Genomic DNA, 21,399 nt, shown 5'->3' on the forward strand with positions numbered 1-21,399 from the left:
CGAAATTACTTCAAGAGAAATGGCCTGGCCTCAATAGGTGGAAAATGTAATTTTTCTTTCTTTCTTTTTTTTTTCTTTCTCTTCAGCAGGGTTTGATTTATCATTGGGATTACATTAGCTTGAAGAGTCTCTCCTGCGTTACTGAGAATTTAATCCCTTAGCCGCGGAACACGAATGTTTGCCGGTCTGCGCTATATATTCCCCGTAGACAGTAAACTGCAAGGCATCCATACATCCATATCTTTACCGATATGGCTAGGTACATAAAGGAACCCATCTATTTAAATAAATTTCCCAGGGCTCACAACGTTTCGAGCTGATTGGAGACTTTACAAAATTCTCTAAAAGTCGAACATTTACTTTCCCCTCTTTTGAAATCGTTTACTATTTCCTGCAAACTTTCGAAACTCACACAGTATTCAAAACAAATATTTAAGCTTACATCCAAGTTCATTCTTACAGTAATCTACATACTCTAGCTTAGAAAAGAGAGAGAGAGAAAAGGCAGCTGTAATAGCCTTTAATGTATTCATAGTTATTTTAGTAAAAAAAAACAAATAAATAAACCGTCATTCGTGCGTTGTCACTTTGATAAATAAGTTTCTAAAATTGGAGTTTACATAAGAAAACTCACTTTAAGAGATCCGATAATAAAGTTGTAATAATATTTCAGTTAACCTGTTTATAACGGAAACAAAATCACGATTAAATTCTAAGTCATGATGTCTCTCAAGTTTCAGTTCTTTGATATAATCCATTTCATGTAGAAAAACAGGAAAGCTAAACTGTCTCAAATACGCAAAATTTGTTTTTCAACGCGATGTTTTGGGCAAAATCTGTTACCTTAACCGTAAAAAGCAAAGCGAGGTAACGAAGTAGGGCAAATATTTCCTTATATTCGAAGCCAAGAAATATATAAACGAAAGGGCTTTGATTGATGATAAAGGAGTTTTAGAAATATAAAATAAATAGATTAGTTCCCCGGCGGACAACAGTAAGTTTAGGGACTTACAGCGTAAAAATTAGAGGTTCAGTTCCCCGCGTTGTGCACAACAGATAACTTACTGTGACTTTTGTTCTAACAAACAAACAAAAGCTTATCAGTTCACGCTTCTACGAGAATGTATCTCTGTCTCCAATAGAAAAACATTAGAAAGCGTGTGTGTTTTTTTTTAGTATAGCAAAGCCACAAAGGGCTATCTGCTCAGCCCACCGAGGGGAATCGAACCCCTGATTTTAGCGTTGTAAATCCGAAGACATACCGCTGTACTAGCGGGGAGCCGTTAGAAAGCATCTATATAACACTAATGGATTTTCATCACGTCATATGGACTATTTAAAATTAAACCACACACACATCTTTCTCTTCTGTGCTATAGACCTCTGTGTTGCGTTAACCACGTTTATTTACAGTTAAGCGAAAAGTCTAATGATAGACTATCTTTGCTCTGCCAACCGTGGGTATCGAACCCCGATATTTTACAAACGTACATCTCATGACCTTTCTTCAACTTCTTACAAACGTACATCTCGTGACTCCCTTCACCTTCTTACAAATGCACATCTCATGACTTCCTTCAACTTCTTACAAACGTACATCTCATGACTCCCTTCAACTTCTTACAAATGCACATCTCGTGATCCCCCTTCAACTTCTTACAAACGTACATCTCATGACTCCCTTCAACTTCTTACAAATGCAACTTCTTACAAATCTCTCGTGATCCCCTTCAACTTCTTACAAACGTACATCTCATGACTCCCTTCAACTTCTTACAAATGCACATCTCGTGATCCCCCTTCAACTTCTTACAAACGTACATCTCATGACTCCCTTCAACTTCTTACAAATGCACATCTCGTGATCCCCCTTCAACTTCTTACAAACGTACATCTCATGACTCCCTTCAACTTCTTACAAATGCACATCTCGTGATCCCCTTCAACTTTTACAAACAGTACATCTCATGAATAACTTACAAACGTACATCTCGTGATCCCCCTTCAACTACAAAAAAATGCAGGAATAATCGTTAACTAGAAAATGAGCTTGTGCTATGTTTAGTCATAATTCTCCTACATTACACCTTAAGAAACCCTTTCTAAACGTAATAAGGCTCATAACTTCAACACTTCATTATTATTGTGAATGTGATATTACTTGAACTGAATGACGGTGATTCTGTTTGAGCAGTATTACTGAAATCCCTTGAAGCTCAAAGGTTTACTCCGAGTTATACCAAGATATTTAAGGTTGTAATAGTAATTAACCCTAATAACAGATTCAATACAATGAATTATGACGAGAAAGCCAGGACTTAATCTCTTGTTGTGCCACAGATATCCAACAGGTGAAACGATATGGGTTCCATTCACATACATCTTAGTTTATAACAATTTCAATACCTTGGTTTTATATTGACCAGACATGTGTAAACAAATTACGGCAAAAGTCATCATATTAAACTATAACCAGCTCAACACATCAGTTTTAACTTACCACAGAATTAGCGAGTCATAATACCAATGTCTAACACTTAACTCCCCAGAAAAATCTTCCTACAAAGCTGTCTTAGAAAATACGTAAAACTTCAGCCTCATTACATGCCTTTCATAATTCTGTTGAATTTTTTTTTAGATTCAGCTTTCTACATGCTCAGGGTCTTGTATTATTTTTTTCGTCACCTAGATCTCAAATGTCTAAGCAATGATACCATTGATTGCTTGAATTCGACTCAACTCAGAAAATAAAATTTTCTATAAATTTTAAAGGTCTTTACGCTCCTGTCTTAAACTCTACTTAGTTTATTAACCTCAACTCCTAACATACACCACAAATCATTATATTGATGTCTCAGACTCGACTCACCTCACTAACCATAGCTTTCTATACATTTCACTGATCATTACACATTGATCTTAAACTCTACTCAGTTTATTAACCTCAACTCCTAACATACACCACAAATCATTATATTGATGTCTCAGACTCGACTCACCTCACTAACCATAGCTTCCTATACATTTCACTGATCATTACACATTGATCTTAAACTCTACTCAGTTTATTAACCTCAACTCCTAACATACACCACAAATCATTATATTGATGTCTCAGACTCAACTCACCTCACTAACCATAGCTTCCTATACATTTCACTGATCATTACACATTGATCTTAAACTCTACTCAGTTTAGTAACCTCAACTTCTAACATACACCACAAATCATTATATTGATGTCTCAGACTCGACTCACCTCACTAACCATAGCTTCCTATACATTTCACTGATCATTACACATTGATCTTAAACTCTACTCAGTTTATTAACCTCAACTTCTAACATGCACCATAATCGTTACACCATTATTTATATTCCACTCAATCTCTTAGCCTCTACTTCCAACTGACTTCACAAGTAATAACTAAGTTTGTAGGTTATTCTAAACTTTATGATTTATTACTCAGTTTTCATGTTCTACTCAAGTTACCAACTTCATTTTCCTAGAGAATTGACAGACCACTAAATTATATTTTTACATTACAGATTTGAGTAATACTTATATATTTCTTTTTACAGCTTTCATATGTTCTAAGTTAGTGGATTCATAGCCGTCATAAATCATGTTTTGTTTTGTTTTTCTTTTTGAAGGCTTCACGTTTTCTCAGACTGGTTTCTTATTGATATAACTGACTATTAAGCTATGTTCTCCTAGACCTGATAAATCACCCTTCCTAACTTATTAAATGCTTCAATCATCTTCAGAATAATATTCTTATAAATATAACAGATTACTAGGTCAAGTTTTATGAGAAATGATGAATATTTAGGCTCGAAACTTTTAACAGCCTACAACTGCCTCAGTTTTTTTTATAGTTTTCTACCATTAACAACAGGTTGTGTCTTTGAGCTTTAATTTCTTGTAAATCTGACAAGGCCCGGCATAGCCAGATGGGTTAAGACGTTCGACTCGTAATCTGAAGGTAGTCCAAGAGTTGGCGGTGGGTGGTGATGACTAGCTGCCTTCCCTCTAGTCTTACACTGCTAAATTAAAGAGGGCTATCAGCGCTAGCCCTCGTGTAGCTTTTTGCGAAATTCAAAAACAAAACAAACAAAAAATCTGACTCGTAGTAGCTCTTACTTACAAAAGTTTGATCTGTTGCAATATTAATATTTCAATGAATTCAGACTCGTTGTAAAGTATGATGCACCCCAGTAGCACAGCGGTATACCTGCGGACTCACCCCGCTAAAATAAGGGTTTCGATACCCGTGGTGAACAAAGCACAGATAGCCCACTGTGTGGCTTTGTGGTTAATTCAAACCAAACACTGATTTTTATACGAGCCTCACAAAACTTTCTACTCAGATATCTGAAAGGCATGAGAGATTATCAGTATTTAATGTTTCTCAGAATACCATGCCCTCAGATTCAGAGATTATCAGGATTTAACGTTTCTCAGAATACCATGCCCTCAGATTCAGAGATTATCGGGATTTAACGTTTCTCAGAATACCATGCCCTCAGATTCAGAGATTATCAGGATTTAACGTTTCTCAGAATACCATGCCATTAGATTCAGATTTTAACATCATCCTAGGTTTAGATTTTTTTCGCAACTGACAGGCCATCTCTCACAAGTGTGAACGTTTTTCTTCTTTCAACGTATTTACCGATAGGTATATATGGTTTGCCAAATATATTTATATAAACAATTGATGCGCTAAATTGGTTGTTGACCCACGAATTTTTTTGGTTGCATAGATCCTGTAAAAAAGGTAGCTCACACAAAATTTAATAAATAACACCACCAATGCTGTAATTAATCAAACTATTTATTTCTGAGTTTTCTTCTGTATATTTTCATAGAAAGTGAGTGATTTCGTTCAATATTTCTATTTTATTTTGATCAGTTATTTTTACTACGTATTATAAGAGGCAAATACAAAATAATATGATGCATCATTGGTATTCCAGTGGTGAAAAACAATGTAAAAACATACCAGTAATTGCAGGGGTAATATTACAAACATGGAAAATATTCTGTAAACAATAACAACTTAAAAGAGGGCGCTAATAAAAGACAACAAACGTACAAGGGATTTTAATTTCAGACTTATATGCTGTGTAATAAAATTTCAGAATGAACCAGAAACTTGAATAACCCTGGTATAAAGTAAGTAAAATGTTTGAAGCTCTGTTATAAAGCAAATAGAACAACATGAGAACGAATAGTATCCTTATTAATTGTAAAATACTGTTTATAACATACGGTGAAAAGTATGAAAAAATTGTACTTTAGCCACTTTCCAAATCGTTTCGTGGACTTTTCCAGCAAATAAACAACAAGCATTTGTTTAAACAATATGGAATATACTGTAGCGCCCAATATTATCCAATTATGGATTTGTTTATCTCATGGATTTTACACCAAACTACGAGAACTATCTGCGTTAGTCGTCCATAATTTCAAGGTGATAGACTAGAAGGAAGGCAGTTAACATTACACACCGCCATCTCTTATGGGATGTAACCGCCACTTTTATAATGTGTTTAGTTTTTTTTTTATCTCGTTTTATCTATTTATTTATTTGTTGAGGCAACGGGAAGCAAACCACTAATCTTCACCAATGACACAATTGAACTTATATTTATTTATATTCAATTTTATTTTGCGGTATTTCGCTACGTGAACGACATGTACATTTCTTGGGATTTGCAATTATTTTCAGTTTTTTTATTTCTTAAACAATATCGTGAGACGTTTATTCAAACTTTCTATTTGCATAACAAACATTTTTTTAAATGATTTCTAGAACAGCAAGGAATCAGTCAGTTTCAGGGCTATCAATGAGAAAAAACTTTGCAAATTTGCTTTCAACAAGATTATCTTAGTAACATTTATCTCAATAAAAAATTCAATACCATTAAAAGAATAAAAAAGAAGATAATAGTCGTTCATCTATAAAACGTAATTAAAAATCGTTGAAGTCTGGCATAATGGCTTTTCATCATCTTGTTATCTGACCTGGGGATAGGTGGAAAAACTTTTCAATATTAAGTTTGTGAATCATGTCCTCTTTAAAGCACAGTAAATCACAGCACTCACACACGCAAATCTTGCGTGAGGAATACATTTCCGATAAAAAGGAGGCCGGCAGCTTTCTCCTAGGGCGCACCCTGCGAATGAAGGTAAATGACTGGCCTCACGTGAGTCCAGGTGTGGTACCAGTGTGTCGGGCGTGGCACGAAATCAGCTGATATGATCTTGTTCATTTCCTCTGGCAGGTAAACACGTGTAGCTAGCTTCAACACCGATTAACAGTTTCTTCCCATGTCACGGTTTCTGTTATGCCAGATAGGACTTACCCCTTAATTTCGAGAGTTGACCCCCACCCCACAAAACCAAGATCTGTTCTCTTAATGAGATTGTGAAGTTTGATTCTCTGCTAATTAAGTTAATATTTTCTACTGATTGTTCATTGTTGTTATAAATACAGAACGGAGTGAAATTGAACGTTAGTAATTTTAATTTGAAGAATAATAATAAATAAGGCTAATCACGTGTACCAGTTAAATGAAACAATTCGAATTAATATTTATAAAATGAAATAAACTTTGATATTTGTGAATCTCCAAAGTCTTTACAGCTATATCATTTTAAAGAAAATTATTAGTTTCTGAAGACTTCTAATCTCTAAAGCCACCCTTCACTATGTCTTGTTAGGGATTGTAAGGAAACTAGTTTGAACTGAGAAATAAGTTGTATCATCAAACTCTGTTATTTTGAAACTAGAAGGCGAATTTTATTATTTGCCTTGTACTCTAAGACTTACTGTATCTGCTGATCAGATGCTAGTTTGTAGAATACTAGATGACCTGTTTGTTAAGTTGATGGCTTGCACCAGGCAAACTGATTTATAGATAGAACACTTTTGAACGGGATGGAAGAAAAAAAATTCCCAGAGGAAGAACACGCGTCTCAGCGATAGGAAAAAGATAAATAAACACGCTTTACAAAGGAAAACAGCTATATGTAAACTATGCAAAGGTGGGGTGCAACAATATAAAACTATAAAGGTGCACCCACGTACAAACTCAACACAGGAGATGCAACTCCGAAACCTTTATAGGAAAATGCAACCACATGCAAATCCTATACAGAAGAACAATCTAAACCCTTCATTATTCTAGTGAGTAGGGAATATTTAAATAAATAATTTAATTTTGAAATATCACAAACATTTGTATCGCTGTGGTTATAAGTTTCGTTTCGTTTTGAATTTCGCGCAAAGCTACACGAGGGCTATCTATGCTAGCCGTCCCTAATTTAGCAATGCAAGACTAGAGGAAAGGCAGCTAGTCATTACCACCCATCGCCAACTCTTGGATTACTCTTTTAGCAACGAATAGTGGGATTGATCGTCATGTTGTAACGCCCCCCCCCGACTGAAAGGGCGAGCATATTTGGTGTGACGGGATTCGAACACGCGACCTTTGGATTACGAATCGAGTGTTTTAGCCTCCTGGCGGTGGTTATGAGTAAAGCTGTCACGAGAAAAGTTCGATGAGGTAGTGGATAAAAAAGTGAAGAAAATTTAGTAGAACTTTTAAACACGTCTCGATGTATGGCGGGAGAGATTTAGATGTCCAGTTTTTCTTTTTAGAGAACGAATAATTTCATTTCAAGAATCATTCAGGTCTAAGATGGGTTGATGTGATGACGAGAAATGAGCCTTTTTTTTCCTTTTTTTTAGTTACTGACAAGCACAGAGACAAAACTTACAATTCTCACTTGCCCAGCCGATAGAATTGAGTTTTAATTAAAGTGTGGTTCGGCAAGCGAGAGGGACAATTCGTGTGGAATGATGGATGGGGGACAGCTTTTGTTCGTCAATTAGTGACACGCCATTTCACCTTTCACTGTTCGACGATTCGAAGAACGCCGCCGATTGTTCGCACATTTGGGACGCCGCGGGAGCAGAGCTGTGAAGTGTAGGTAAGACATCAGTTGACGAGAAAAATGAGAAAAAATTACAGTTTTTCTTCTGCGTGATTGCTTGCTTCTCTTCTTCTTGCTAATCACAAGAAAAGAAGTCAGGCGCGTGCAGAAGGGATTAAAAATTAATGTACCAACTACAAGTAAAACGTTTAGTTAACTCTCAGTTTTAATTCTCTTAAGAAAAACAGTTAATTTAAAAGACAGCGAAACAGTTATTTATTAGAGGGGAAAAAACCAAAAAGAAACCAGTGTTTGACCGTCTAGTTTATTTTTTTTTAAGGAATGCATAATGAAATACTCATCTAACTTCTTTTCGTTTTATTTTTTAAATGGTTGCCTAAACTATGGAAAATTGAACGCAGCTACTGTTATATGTTATTAATAAAATACTTACCAATTTTTAATCGTGATATTGGCGCTTTAGAAATTTGAATAATTTTTTTTTCAATGTAATATAGAATATAGTTTCCATTCCCTGCGGCAACAGTTTCTTTATAAAAGAGCGCACAAAATTGTCACTAAATTAGCATAATTTTACCTCCTTTACTTGATTGGTTGTTTAAGTGAGCATTAATATGTGCCGCTCTTGTTTTTTGTGAGAGGGGGATTCTTTAAGTGGAAAAATAACATAGCAAAAAAGCTCGATTTTGAAAACATTGAGAAACGTATCCTTCGAAGTACCGGATTGTTTTTGTTTCGTTCCTTAGCAGTAATTGTTTTCCCCCTGTTAAAACATTCACTACAAAGAATTGCTCAAGGAAGTCGTTTATTTTCTATGTAAGATGCATAGTTAAACTCTAACAGTAATTAATGGCGATGTTGATTTTTTTTTTCACATGTGCGATTGATATGTTACAAGAAATTATCTAGTCAGCAAATTCATGGAACCGCCACAGTGTGGTGCATAAATACGTTAGAAAAACGTATTTAAAAACAAAACAAAACAAGTGGCGTCTGGACCCCTGTCGGTAATTATGACGTTAAAGATTCCGTCGGTGTGAAAAATGTTAACCCTAAATGCAATGGGAGGCTGCAAAGTTTTAACCATACCAATAAAAACAAATCATATGGAATGTGTGAATAATAAGTTCTCACTGGAAACACTTGAAAGTGAATATTAACATTTAAATATGATCAAAACACTTAGTTTAATTGCGTTACTTAATATACAGAGTGTCCATAAATTATATGATTCATTTTAAAAATTAATAATTTCAAATATATTACAGACTGAGCACTCCGGTTTTATTTAACTTGAGGAACAACTCATAAAGTTTCTTTTTTATTTTCCATTGCAAATCTGTCAAAGGAGCATCGCTAGAAAAGAGGAAAAGTGAAAAGAAGAAACGACAACACCCCAGGTAAAGGTGCAATATGTGGTTTGGTTTGTTGAATCCCAGTCAGTCGTAACAGCGCAACGAAATTACCGACGCGTTTATGAAAAGGATCCACCATCTAAGAATAGCATAAAACCTTGGTTTGAAATATTCCTAGTAACTGGTATAGTGTGTTGCAAAAAAAAAGAAAAAAGAACTGGATATCCATATGTATCTGATACAAGAGTATGTGAGATGCGTTTCTTAGATACACACAGTGCACATCTGAAAGTATAGTAAAACAAGAAAAAAAGATTTTTCAGGTTAAATAAAGTTAGAGTGCTTTGTAATACTTTAAAGTTCTGATTATTTTTTTTTAAATTGAATCAGATAACTTATGAAAACCCAGGGCCCAGTCGCTTTTGTGAACACTTTATTTTACACTAATCTATTTAGGCCCCAAATTGATAGTATGTTTGTTTATATAATTTTGTTGGATGTGGAGTCTCCTAGTAAGAAAAATAAGTTCCACAAATTATTTTTGAATTCCCTGTGCATCTTGCATAGAGAAATCTGTGGTTTCGACCTTTCTTCCTTTTGATATTGCCCGGCATGGCCAAGCGTGTTAAGGCGTGCGACTCGTAATCTGAGGGTCGCGGGTTCGCATCCCCGTCGCGCCAAACATGCTCGCCCTCCCAGCCGTGGGGGCGTTATAATGTTACGGTCAATCCCACTATTCGTTGGTAAAAGAGTAGCTCAAGAGTTGGCGGTGGGTGGTGATGACTAGTTGCCTTCCCTCTAGTCTTACACTGCTAAATTAGGGACGGCTAGCACATATAGCCCTCGAGTAGCTTTGTGCAAAATTTAAAAACAAACAAACAAACAACCCTTTTGATAGTTTCTTGCAGTGAATGTTACGGGAGGCAAACCTAAAATTACTCAGTTTCCTGTGTGTGAATTTCATTGGCTGTAAACGTTATAAATACAAGATAGTAATATGAGGGTTAATTCGTCCATTATTTTTACAGAGATAGAAGAATATATGGGCGCACAACACTTCTTTGATTATTTAATTTATCTCTATACATTCCTCAAATATCAGGTGTTTACGTTTGTTCAGACTTTTTTCATACTTTCAAATCTGACCAAATTTGATACAATAATACACGAACTGCCTTAGCCTCATTTTTTAGTCTCTTGAGATTTTATGGTGCGTGAAAGTATAGTTATTATAATATATATATCATTAGTTTTAGTTTATTGAGGATGTAAACACAATTTCACTTCTGAAATAAACTGTTTTTTTAATTTTTTTACAAGACAGGAGGGCTACATCCTTATCTCTTAAAACTACTTTAATTATCATAAAGAACAGCATGCAGAAACAAACATTCATTTCTGTACTAAGCTAGTAAGATTTTGACGAAACCAATTGAAACAGTTATCCGTTGATGATCCAACTATATCCGTTTTTTTTTTTCATTTGCGTAATAGAATATTTAAATTTACATTACAAAACGTAAAAACATAATAACCTTCTACGGCGTAATTAAAAGTTTCCTCGTGTGTAGGTGAATATGTCTCGATGAAAATCCCCTAAAACTTTTTCCGAGCTAAAGGCATTCGTATTGCCTTGAGATAAAATTAAAATGTAGTAATTAGTATTCCTACCTCAGGTTGATTTGTTGCAAGTGTTATGCCGTAATTCACTGATTGCAGCAACGTACTGGTTGCACTCTGAATTACTATTCTACTAATGTATTTATATGTGTGTGTGTATATATATACACCAAAGCTATATATTATCTTTTCTGAGCCTATATATTCAACATTGCATGCTCAAATAACCACATTACTTAAAATGGCTACACACTCTCTGTTGCTCACGCTGTGTGCCTTATGTAAGCATTGACGTAATTAAAATAAATGCACCTTTTTCGACTCCATCATCGGGATGAGAAACACATTACCTTATGTCACAGGTACATCGTTCTGTACCGTTCAGAGATGTACTGGCTTCCATTTGCTAAATGTACTCCATTTCCCGGGTGAGCGGTGTTGCGACAAGTCCCGAACAGAGTGCCGACCATACGAGAAAATTAAATGGATTCTTTCACACACGACCAAGAATAATGATGAAATGTAGAGAGTTGATTTTTTTCTAACGTCAGAAACTCTTTCTCTCTGCCTGCATCACAAAGCGAAGTACGAACGACAGTTTCATTCACTTTGTTCGGTAAATGTGATATTTATAAGAGAGAAAAAAACATCCATACGTGTCAAGAGAAAAATTAACATAACTTTAAAAAACCAAAACCAAAAACTAATTATACTAATTTAAATATTATCGTACAATTAGATATCATATTAGAGAAAAATATTTTGAATATAAATACCTCCTGGTAGTGATACTATAAATACCTCCTGGTAGTGATACTATAAATATCTCCTGGTAGTAATACTATAAATAACTCCTGGTAATGATACTATAAATATCTCCTGGTAGTAATACTATAAATAACTCCTGGTAATGATACTATAAATATCTCCTGGTAGTAATACTATAAATATCTCCTGGTAGTGATACTATAACTATCTCCTGGTAGTGATACTATAAATAACTCCTGGTAATGATACAATAAATATCTCCTGGTAGTAATACTATAAATATCTTCTGGTAATGATACTATAAATATCTCCTGGTAGTGATACAATAACTATCTCCTGGTAGTGATACTATAAATAACTCCTGGTAATGATACAATAAATATCTCCTGGTAGTAATACTATAAACATCTCCTGGTAATGATACTATAAATATCTCCTGGTAATGATACAATAAATATCTCCTGGTAGTAATACTATAAACATCTCCTGGTAATGATACTATAAATATCTCCTGGTAATGATACTATAAATATCTCCTGGTAGTAATACTATAAATATCTCCTGGTAGTGATACTATAACTATCTCCTGGTAGTGATACTATAAATATCTCCTGGTAGTAATACTATAAATATCTCCTGGTAGTGATACTATAACTATCTCCTGGTAGTGATACTATAAATAACTCCTGGTAATGATACAATAAATATCTCCTGGTAGTAATACTATAAACATCTCCTGGTAATGATACTATAAATATCTCCTGGTAATGATACTATAAATATCTCCTGGTAGTAATACTATAAATATCTCCTGGTAGTGATACTATAAATATCTCCTGGTAGTGATACTATAACTATCTCCTGGTAATGATACTATAAATATCTCCTGGTAGTAATACTATAAATATCTCCTGGTAGTAATACTATAAATATCTCCTGGTAGTGATACTATAAATAACTCCTGGTAATGATACTATAACTATCTCCTGGTAGTAATACTATAAATAACTCCTGGTAATGATACAATAAATATCTCCTGGTAGTAATACTATAAATATCTCCTGGTAAAGATACTATAAATATCTCCTGGTAGTAATACTATAAATAACTCCTGGTAAAGATACTATAAATATCTCCTGGTAGTAATACTATAAATATCTCCTGGTAATGATACTATAAATATCTCCTGGTAGTAATACTATAAATAACTCCTGGTAAAGATACTATAAATATCTCCTGGTAGTGATACTATAAATATCTCCTGGTAATGATACTATAACTATCTCCTGGTAGTGATACTATAAATAACTCCTGGTAATGATACTATAAATATCTCCTGGTAGTAATACTATAAATATCTCCTGGTAGTGATACTATAAATATCTCCTGGTAGTGATACTATAACTATCTCCTGGTAGTGATACTATAAATAACTCCTGGTAATGATACTATAAATATCTCCTGGTAGTAATACTATAACTATCTCCTGGTAGTGATACTATAAATAACTCCTGGTAATGATACTATAAATATCTCCTGGTAGTAATACTATAAATATCTCCTGGTAGTGATACTATAAATATCTCCTGGTAGTGATACTATAACTATCTCCTGGTAGTGATACTATAAATAACTCCTGGTAATGATACAATAAATATCTCGTGGTAGTAATACTATAAACATCTCCTGGTAATGATACTATAAATATCTCCTGGTAATGATACTATAAATATCTCCTGGTAGTAATACTATAAATAACTCCTGGTAAAGATACTATAAATATCTCCTGGTAATGATACTATAAATATCTCCTGGTAGTAATACTATAAATAACTCCTGGTAAAGATACTATAAATATCTCCTGGTAGTAATACTATAAATATCTCCTGGTAGTGATACTATAACTATCTCCTGGTAGTGATACTATAAATAACTCCTGGTAATGATACAATAAATATCTCCTGGTAGTAATACTATAAACATCTCCTGGTAATGATACTATAAATATCTCCTGGTAATGATACTATAAATATCTCCTGGTAGTAATACTATAAATAACTCCTGGTAATGATACAATAAATATCTCCTGGTAGTAATACTATAAATATCTCCTGGTAGTGATACTATAACTATCTCCTGGTAGTGATACTATAAATAACTCCTGGTAATGATACAATAAATATCTCCTGGTAATGACACTATAAATACCTACTGGTAATGATACCATAAATACCTCCTGATAATGATACTATAAATAGCTCCTGGTAGTGATACTATAAATAACTCCTGGTAATGATACAATAAATATCTCCTGGTAGTAATACTATAAACATCTCCTGGTAATGATACTATAAATATCTCCTGGTAATGATACTATAAATATCTCCTGGTAGTAATACTATAAATAACTCCTGGTAAAGATACTATAAATATCTCCTGGTAGTAATACTATAAATACCTCCTGGTAATGATACTATAAATATCTCCTGGTAGTAATACTATAAATAACTCCTGGTAATGATACTATAAATAACTCCTGGTAATGATACAATAAATATCTCCTGGTAGTAATACTATAAATATCTCCTGGTAGTGATACTATAACTATCTCCTGGTAGTGATACTATAAATATCTCCTGGTAATGATACTATAAATATCTCCTGGTAGTAATACTATAAATAACTCCTGGTAATGATACAATAAATATCTCCTGGTAGTAATACTATAAATATCTCCTGGTAGTGATACTATAACTATCTCCTGGTAGTGATACTATAAATAACTCCTGGTAATGATACAATAAATATCTCCTGGTAATGACACTATAAATACCTACTGGTAATGATACCATAAATACCTCCTGATAATGATACTATAAATAGCTCCTGGTAGTGATACTATAAATAACTCCTGGTAATGATACAATAAATATCTCCTGGTAGTAATACTATAAACATCTCCTGGTAATGATACTATAAATATCTCCTGGTAATGATACTATAAATATCTCCTGGTAGTAATACTATAAATAACTCCTGGTAAAGATACTATAAATATCTCCTGGTAGTAATACTATAAATACCTCCTGGTAATGATACTATAAATATCTCCTGGTAGTAATACTATAAATAACTCCTGGTAATGATACTATAAATAACTCCTGGTAATGATACAATAAATATCTCCTGGTAGTAATACTATAAATATCTCCTGGTAGTGATACTATAACTATCTCCTGGTAGTGATACTATAAATAACTCCTGGTAATGATACAATAAATATCTCGTGTTAGTAATGCTATAAATATCTCCTGGTAGTGATACTATAACTATCTCCTGGTAGTGATACTATAAATAACTCCTGGTAATGATACAATAAATATCTCGTGTTAGTAATGCTATAAACATCTCCTGGTAATGATACTATAAATATCTCCTGGTAATGATACTATAAATATCTCCTGGTAGTAATACTATAAATAACTCCTGGTAAAGATACTATAAATATCTCCTGGTAGTAATACTATAAATATCTCCTGGTAGTGATACTATAACTATCTCCTGGTAGTGATACTATAAATAACTCCTGGTAATGATACAATAAATATCTCCTGGTAGTAATACTATAAACATCTCCTGGTAATGATACTATAAATATCTCCTGGTAATGATACTATAAATATCTCCTGGTAGTAATACTATAAATAACTCCTGGTAAAGATACTATAAATATCTTCTGGTAGTAATACTATAAATACCTCCTGGTAGTGATACTATAAATATCTCCTGGTAGTAATACTATAAATAACTCCTGGTAATGATACTATAAATAACTCCTGGTAATGACACTATAAATACCTACTGGTAATGATACCATAAATACCTCCTGATAATGATACTATAAATAGCTCCCGGTAGTCAGTGATACAAGAACCCTTATATTAACTTTAATTCAATTAAGAATGAGGTGTCTATTTATTCCAATTTTTTTGTGAAAATTCACTATGTTTCTAGGTGATGGCATGGCATGCAATCTACCGATCGCGGGTTCAAACCCCCCTCGTCAAATATGCTTGACATGCTTAGCCGTGGGGGCATTACATTATGACGGTTAATTCCACTTTTCGTTATTAAAGTATAAACCAAGAGTTGGCAAAGATGGGATTGACTAGCTGTTTTTCATCTGATCTCCATCACTTCAAAATTAGGGTTAGCTAGCTCAGATATCCTTCGGGTAGCTTTCATCTTAATACCCTTTAACACGGTCTCAGATGAAACCTATTGCGTTTGTAAAATACATTGTACGGAATGTAGATGTTACTGTATTGAAAACACACTGTAGTCCTTAGCCTAACGCCCGTCTAGTGACTACTTTAATTCATTATTACATTTAATATTAATACTTATGTTATTTGTGTTCTGAACCTTAGTTTTATGCAACTAAGAAGCAAGCATAAAATTTAGTTGCTTTCGAATATGGAATGTATGTTTCTGAAAATTAATCATGTGATTTGGTGGAAGAAAGCGTTAGTCTTGACCGTGTTGTTTTATTGGTAGAAGCTACGAGGTAATGCCACGTGTCTTTTTGAGAAATAATTCTCCATGTCTTTTTATATGCAGTTTTGTTTGGTTCCGTATAATATACTTTAGGCTATAAAGATTATACTTGAATATACATTGCTGAATTTTTGACTCGTGTTTGTACTTTCTGCAATGCATATATGTTTGTAGGCAGTTGTAAGATCATATCACAACAAAAACAGTAAAATCTAGGGAACTTAATGCTAAGGACTCGAACGGATTTACTGAGTAAATAGAAAAATATTAGAACCTGAGCTATTTCACTTGATAAAATTACGTTACGGAATATATCAAGGGCCAAAATGTACATTTATCTCGGAGTTTTCATAACGTACGATGTATTAGTGTTTGTTATATTTCTGTTTCATTGGTTAATAAAGTATATGAAAGAAAAATTTCCTTAAAAGTTCCATGTCCTAACAATCATTCTAAAATGAGGACCCGTCATGGCCAGGTGAGTTCAGGCACTCGACTCGTAATATGAGGGTCGCGGGTTCGAATCCTCGTCACATCAAACATGCTCGCCCTTTCAGCCGTGTGGCCTTTATAATGTGACGGTCAATCCCATTATTCGCTGGTAACAGAGTAGCCCAAGAGTTCGCGGTGGGTGGTGATGACTAGCTGTCTTCCCTCTAGTCTTATACTGCCAAATTATGGACGTCTAGTGCAGATAGCCCTCATGTAGCTTTGCGAGAAATCCATAACAAACCAAAAAGTAATCAAATTCTAAAATGAGATTAATAGTTTAAAGTATTCCTGTGACATCCTATGTCGGGCAATGAATTGGATCAAGGTGTATTTTTTTATAAATACGGTTTGGTGTTACATGTCATTTATTTACACGTGTTGCCAAATCATTTTTTTAAAAAATCGAACGTTTGTAATGTGCTTGCTCTGAGCTCTGTTTGTATGAGAGTTTCTAAAAACAAAACAGAATTTCTCAAAATTTACTTCATTAACATTGAAAAGGTGATTCAAAAATTCAGTTTAATAAAGCTCCAATAAACATAATCACGTGCTTGTGAATTAATATACAGTTGTTTACTAATGCTTCAGAATGTTGCTTGGTACATATTCGTTTTGACTGAGACAAGTTGTCATTAATTGATGTACATGTTGCCAGGAAAGCAAAGTTAAAAAAAGAGTACTTATCGTGACTCTTTCTCTGCATTTTTGGTCAAAAATAAAGTTTTATGAACCTAAAGTACTTAATGTGTATGACCAACAATTATGTTTGATGAACTTAAAACTACCTAGTGTGTAATACCATGCCTAAAATCCCCCTTTGGTCAACAATTAAGTTTGATGAACTTAAAACTACCTAGTATGTATTATCAAGCCTAAAATCCCCTTTTGGTCAACATTAATTTTGTTGAACTTAAACTACTCAGTGTGTAATACCATGCCATACATAAGCTACACGGAGAAACTGGAAAATAATGAATTGTAGTTTATGTGTATTAGCAACATAACGTTGGGCAATAAAATGATTATCTGGATAAATTTCAACACCTCTCGTTTTGGATGTTTTAAAATGTTATGTTTGTTAAGGTGGAAAAACACAGAGATTTGAAAATAATTCATGCATGTGTAGGTCAAAGCCAAAACAACTTAAGGAAACTGATTAAAATATCTCAGTTGTAAACTTACAGATTAGAGGATCCTCAAGCCGATGTCTTACAGATTATAGAGACATAAAGTCGATATCTAACAGATTAGAAGGACATCAAGTCGATGTCTCACAGATTAGAGGGACCTCAAGTCGATGTCTTACAGATTAGAGGGACCTCAAGTCGATATCTTATAGATTAGAGGGACCTCAAGTCGATATCTTACAGATTAGAGGGACCTCAAGTCGATATCTTACAGATTAGAGGGACTTCAAGTCGATGTCTTATTGTTGCCACGTATCGCTTCACTATGAAAGTGCACTACTATTCCGCAAGGAGTTTTAATTGGACTTCGTAAAAACTAGTGAAATGTGCATGTTGCTACTTGTACCCCCTGTGGGGCACGAGCAACATATTTAGGAACTATACATATATTTATATCATGACAAATATCCGAAACTTTTGACAGTGGACTGCCGTCTTAAAATTAAGTATGCTATGAGTGAAAGAACGTTTCACAAGCACTTTCCGAACAGTGCACACCAGTTTAAAGGGTGCTATTTGTAACATGTTTAGTAGCAACGATAAAGGAGGATCGCACATACATACACATGCTGCTTATAATTGCGAAATTTCGTAAACTAGTCGTCTCCTTTCCTATTTATTAAATTATTTCTAATTAGACACCTACATAGCATAGACCACGAGTTCATTCTGAGACGTTGGTGGAAGAAAGAGAAACTTTAAAGCAAAAGAAAACCTTCTCGCGTGGAAGGTAGAAACTTGGTATAACGTTGAATGGAACTTGAGTGTACTTGAACGAAAAGAAACAAAACAATTGCGACTGACCACAAAAAGATACGGACTTTCCATCATGATAAAGATACGGACTTTGCATCATGATAAAGATATGGACTTTCCATCATGATAAAGAGAATGTAAAGGAAATTTCCCTTCGTTGTTTATGGCTGCTATGGATTTTTCACCTAACATAACTTTTAACAAAAAGTACCTATCAAGAAAGGTTATTTGTCCAACACAGTTCCTGTACTGTATAACCAGCAAGCCAAGAATATCTGGTCACATTAGAATAAACTACTAAGTCACATGTCTCAGTCCACAGCAGCGTTTTTACGAATCGTTGTCTATGAAACCAGTGCTCATGCTTTCCCCTTTTCCGAAATTTCTATAAGGTTACCTGAGTGGGAACCCGTGAAATGCCGTACTTTAGATATGTTATTCTATTGACGGAATTTCATGTCCACGTAGACTGGAAAGTTGGATAAGATGTTAGTTTTAAAATCAACACCACCATCCTTTTTCAGTAGCTTATCACAATAGAAATTACAACATTGAGCTGTAATAAGTAATCATCGGATCAAGCATGACCAGCTAGGCTTAGAACATAACTCTAATTTATACGATAGTTAATGTTTTTATGTTGAGATTAATATTTCTTACTGTGGTTAGTTTTGTTTTTAACTGGCTCACAAGTCGTTAGTATACACGATTATTAGGACCTTAATAACGAAATTCTAATCCCCTTCACAACAAACATGCTTTCCCTTTCAGCTGTGGGAGCGTTATAATGTACGGACAATCCCACTATTCGTTAGTAAAAGAGTAATCCAAGAGTTGGTGGTGGATGGTGATGACTAGCTGAATTCTCTCTAGTGTCATACTGCTAAATTATGAGCTTTGTGATAATTTAAAAAAAAAAAAAGCAAATGAAAGAAGAACAAATAATATGCCAGCCACACTATATGTGATATATCGAGAGAAGACGAAGGCTTTTGCCCAATTCCATAGTTCATCAGGCTGGTAGATACAATTTCGTGGACGGCACGCTGTTTATCTATCATCAGTTACGTGAACAACAGTAAGTGATTCGATGTGAACTAAATTACGTTGGTGATCTGAGGTTTTTTTTATCAATTCAGTTTAAGTCATTACACATTAGAATTTTGTTTATTATCTTCATTAAGAAAAAAATATCTACATGTGACTTGGAATAACATTCTTAAACCGTGCGTTTAACCCTCAACTTAGCGTAATGCTAGCGTTGTAGTTGTTAGCTCTTGCAGTACATTGATTAACCTGATTAGTCAGATATAACAAAACCAGTCAGCCCAGAAAAGTTCTATAATCAATATAACTTAAGATGTAATATAGTGTATGTTGTTCTCACATACGTATATGCGATCGAGAAAATGAAACTTTATTTAACGTTCGCTTCAGATCGACTTTCTATAGCGTAAACGATTGTTGTATTGTCGCTAGAAATTGATTTTTGAAATAACAGTCAAATGAAGCTAGAAAGAAAGTAATATTTGGAAACTGGCCAAACAACAGAACTCAGTCTCAGAACTGAAACTTCAACAAGCCGGGTTTATGTAAGATCCGTCTAATGGTACGAGACAAATCCAGGAAGACTTATCAGTTTGCTGTTTATAAACCACATTACAAGCATATAAAACAAATGCTCACTTTTGAATAAGTGAAGTAAAAATATATTTGATTTAAATTTTATTTGATGTGTGGGGGGGTGTATAGCGAGGAAAATATACATAAAGTAAGAGAAACGTTGATCCAGTCAATAAATTGTGTAAGTGAAATTAATGGTACAACAGTAAGTTTTCATTGTAAATATACAGGGTGTTTGGAAAGTCACTGTGCAGTTTTGAAAGCAGCGATAACAGCATTCATTCTGTCTATTTCAAGCCAGCAACTGATAGCGGTGTTTAGAAACAAAATAAGAAGGATCCAGGCCTGTATTGATGCCAACATTTCAACATTGTTTATAATTGTCGTTCATATTTACCTCCTGTATTCTATATTGAAACATGTCTGTTAATAAATATATAAGTGCACAGTGACTTTCCGAGCACCCTGTAGTATGTATGATCTGTGACGAAAACCAAGTACATATAAGTCAAACCTTAATTGAAATAAGGTTCACTACTAGTGCCAATAGATGGCGATACCTATAAGTTTTCACCAAATGTTTTGCCACATGCTCTTGGCACTTGCTGTCGGCAAGAAAACACAAAAACAAGTACGACTAATTAGTGTAGGTTTTGACCATTATTCCAATATTGTTATCCTAATTCACTAGTGTTTTTCTTCTTCGAATATTTGTAAAACAATATGACTGAAACACATTTGGTATAAAAAGTGTTAAAATAAAATAATTCATATTGAAAGAAAGAACAATATTTGTTACAGTTTAAAATTACAATCCTTTTTCTTTAGAACATGTGAACCAAATCCGTCTTTCCTTCCCTATCCAAAATTGCCAGCAGTGGATCAGAGGTAAATTTATGAACTCACAATGCTAAAATACAGAGTTCGATTCCCTGCGGTGGACAGTGCACAAATAGCCCATTATGTTGCTTCGCGCTAAAAACACACAAACTGTACAAAAAGAGCATTATTTCAGAAACAACACTTAAACTAATATTTTACAAAATTCAAATGAACTATCGTTCTTTCACATCAA

At 34.1% G+C, this 21,399-nt stretch overlaps 1 protein-coding gene across 2 annotated transcripts in view; it reads right to left on the reverse strand.

The window, feature by feature from the left end:
• Positions 1-21,399, reverse strand: part of LOC143228984 (LIM domain only protein 3-like) — a 139,457-nt gene that overhangs the window by 50,439 nt on the left and 67,619 nt on the right. The window lies entirely within an intron of this gene.

The sequence above is a fragment of the Tachypleus tridentatus genome, chromosome 10 (genome assembly GCF_004210375.1).
Source record: "Tachypleus tridentatus isolate NWPU-2018 chromosome 10, ASM421037v1, whole genome shotgun sequence".
Lineage (NCBI taxonomy): Eukaryota > Metazoa > Arthropoda > Merostomata > Xiphosura > Limulidae > Tachypleus > Tachypleus tridentatus.